A 4,128-nucleotide genomic window follows, 5' to 3' on the forward strand; every position below is an offset into this window, starting at 1 on the left:
CCATCTGGGAAGTATACTCTCATTGTGCCGATAGTGGAGATTGCCAATTTCTTTTCCAACATGTGATACTTTCTTAAAATTCTTAAGCAGGCATGCCAACAAAAAACAAAGAAAATTCCACCCTTAACTACGGACCCTTCAAACACTGCCTCCCCATTCCCTGGATATGCTGACACCCCCCCCCCCCCCCCGGCACTGTTGATGACCTTTTATAATTTTTATAGGGAAAATTCTGTTGATGACCTTGGAAAGGGAAAGGACCATACTACTAATATTCCAAAATCGAGTAATTTGGGTAACACAAGCAAACTTCGAATCCTTCATGTTACTCAAATTCCAATAGATACAAACTACGATGGTCTATATAAAGCATTTGAATGCTATGGATGTATAAAAGTAATAAGAATGAAACTTGAAGATGGAAAATGGGATGCATGGATATCTTACAGTAGTTATGACGAAGCATTTAGTGCAATAAATAACTTGAATGATATTAAAATGAATAACTTGAATGTCGCGGCTTTTCTCTGCATTAAGGTACCAAAAGATTTGGATGTGTATAGGCCTGCCGATTGGTTGGAAAAAGACTCTGATTTAGTGATGCCCTCCCAGAGAAAGCCAAAACCACCGATGTGGTATATAGCTGAATCAAAGGGGGTTACAGGGAATTATTTTAAAATATGAAAATTAATTCAGGTATTAGGAAGAATTGCATCAGGCAAAATATCTCGTCTTGGAAAAAATAGTTTCCTCATCCATGCCAAATCAAGTACACAGTCTGTAATACTGTCCACCATGAAAACAAGTAATGATGACATTAAGTTAGATGTCAAACCCCACCTAAATTTTAGCTATGGAAGGGGATTAGTTTTTAACAGAAATCTGTATGAATTTACGGAGGAGGAGATACTGGCCATGTGTCCACTAAATGTATGGAAAGTCCACTAAGTCCCAGGTACATCAATGATAATCCTTACGTTCCAGGATGCTGATGTACCATTATATATTACTATTGTAAACGAAATAATTAAAGTACGACCATTGATGCAGAAGCCACTGTGGTGTTTTAATTGTTGTTTGCCAAAATGAGGAAATGTGTGGTATTTGCTCCAAATCTTACCATGGAGAATGTGCACTTGGAGAGAGGTGTTTAAATTGCAACTTGAATCATATATTCACAGGCAAGACCCACGAGTGGTATAAGTTGGAAGAAGCTGCCCATAACAAATCTAGTTTGTAACATATAAGTGTGGGGAATGCCTAAAGACTATTAAATGAATCAAATAGCCATGCCAAGGCATTAAAATTTAACCCACATAGTACTGCCAATAACTCTAGAAAAAGAAATATACCATCTGATAAAATGTCAAATGACTAGGTATCTAACTTCCCTCCTGAGGCTTTACCATGGCGTATTAACACTAAGGCATTGCCCATATCTGTACAATCCTCGTCCCTCAGTACAAAATCTAGTACAAACCTCTCACAGGCCATGTCCCTGCCTGATCTGATGGAGGTTCCACTTATGACCAGCTTACCTGATGCACCTGTAGTGGGAAAGGTGCAAAAACTTAGAATCCCACCATCTATTAATCGTAAAAGAGAGAGAACTCCATCTCTCTCTTCCCCCCTCCATTAGAAACATTAAGGTTATGCCATCAAATAAATTTGATGTTTTGTCTTTTGATGTATCTAATGAACCAGAAGATAAACTGAATAAATCAGAAATTCAAGTTGAGGTCCACCATCCGCCTCATCAAATAGATCGAAAGTATACAAAGAAAAACACAAACGTAAAACCCAACATAAGACTTTCTCTGACGAAACATACAGGTAATAATGTTAGATTAAAAACTCCTGATAGGAAGACCTCATCCAGGATGTCTTTCAGAAGTAATCCATAGTTTTCTCCTTCTCCTTCATGAAAATTCCTCCATAATGATAAGTCTACAGGAAAGTAAGCTTAATGCTAACACTCCTAGCCCTCGAGAGTATGTTAGCTATAGAACACCATATAATCAAGAAGCAGGGAACCAATGTGGAAGTCTCATATATGTTCATTGAGATGTTCCCCCAAATACCTATGTCTATTCGTACAACCCTGCAGGAAGTGGTTGTACAATTTGATGTAGGGGGAAAATACACAATATGCTCTCTCTACTTATCTCCAAACGATACTATTTTATATGATGATTTAGTAGAGGTCATTCAAAAACTCCCTCAACCTTTTCTCTTACTGGGAGATACTAATGGTAGACATCCTTTATGGGGTGATGTTTTGGCAAACACATGGGGCAGTATTATCTGATCAATTGTGGAGAATGAGGATGTGGGACTCCTTAATACAGGAGAGCCCATGCACTACCATGTTCAGACAGCTACCATGTCATGCATTGACCTTCCAATTGCAAGCTCTAACTGCCTACCTGATTTCGATTGGAGGACATTAGATGATTGACATACAAGTGATCACACACCAATCATTATAAATACCATCAAGGGTCTGCTTCTACAAAGATTGCCACAATGGAATCTTGACAAGGCAGACCGGGTTAAATTTCGTGAGCTAAGTGAAATCGAGGGGAGTGCAGAACAGTTTGAAAGTATTGATGATGCCATAGACCTACTGAATGGAACTCTCCATACAGCAGGAATTAATTTGATTCCCAAAACCACAAGACTATTCAAAAGACGACCAGTCCCGTGGTGGTCTTCAGAATTAACAGCCTTGCACAGAGCCACCAAAAAATCTCTGACTAGATTGCGTAGATGCTGTACGGATGAAAATTTGGTAACACAAAAGGTGTAGAGGACAGTTCAGTTGTGTCTTGAAAGAAGCTATACACCAATCTTGGGTGGCTTATGTTTCCTCCATTAATAGTAGAACATCATCTTCTGTATGGAGGACAATAAAAAAGATTGCAGGAAAATTTACCCCAAACCCACCACCAGTGTTGAAAGTGAATGGTCAGAATGTGACTGAAGGAAATGAAGTTAACAATGCCCTGGATGACCATATTTCAAATGTATCAAGCAAGAGTGTAGCAGCTCCTGGTCACCAGTACAGGAGCATGGAAGAAAAGAAATTTATAAATTTTGCAACAGGAAGGAAAGAATAGTATAATTCTCCTTTTACTGAAAGAGAACTTGATTCCGTACTCGCTACTTGTAACGATACAGCCCATGGACCTCCATGGAATTCCATATGCAATAGTTAAACATGAACATTTTAATACAAAGTTATTTATTGTAAGCATTATTGATAGAATATGGCATGATCATAGTTACCCAAGTGTTTGGGAACTAGCCATTATTTTAGCCTTTTTAAAACCCGGTAAGGACAAGTTTTTTGCAGCAAACTATCGACCTATTGCATTGACATCTTGTTTATGTAAGATCATGGAAAAGATGGTCAATGCAAGACTGATGTGGTACCTTGAAAAGAAGGGTATTTTATCACCGATTCAATGTGGGTTCAGAAAAAAGCACTCAACAACTGATGTGTTGATACAACTTGACTCCTCTATTTGTGAGGCGTTTGCTTCCAAACAGCACCATGTGACAATTTTTTTTCCCTTGAAAATGCATGATACCACATGGAGATATGGTATACTTAAAAAAATTCATGAATTAGGATTAAAAGGAGAACTACCACTATTTATTCAGTCATTTCTTTCGCATAGTGAGAGTGGGGGAAACTCTATCAGTGTGTAAGTGTCAGGAAGGAGGAGTTCCTTAGGGTAGTGTACCGAGTGCAACCCTGTTTGCACTAGCAATTAATGGGATATCCTAAGTCATTCCCCGGGATGTTCTCTCAACATTATTTGTGGATGATCTCTCAATATCATTTGCTGGAGCTAGAATGGCAATGGCTGAGAGAAAACTACAAAATTATCCATTGGGCCGATATTAATGGATTCAAGTTCTCAACAAGTAAAACTACCATTGTTCACTTTTGTCGTATCCAGGGAGTACATCCAGACCCAGATATATACATAAAAGGTCAACAGATACCATGTTTAAGTGAAGCTAAATAGTTATACAAGGCCTTGATTTTTTCCAAAATCAGTTATATATGTGAAATATACTCCAGTCACCCCAAACCGGTTAAAGATATTAGATTCAATA

Source organism: Palaemon carinicauda, chromosome 33 (genome assembly GCF_036898095.1).
Source record: "Palaemon carinicauda isolate YSFRI2023 chromosome 33, ASM3689809v2, whole genome shotgun sequence".
In the NCBI taxonomy this organism is placed as follows: Eukaryota; Metazoa; Arthropoda; class Malacostraca; order Decapoda; family Palaemonidae; genus Palaemon; species Palaemon carinicauda.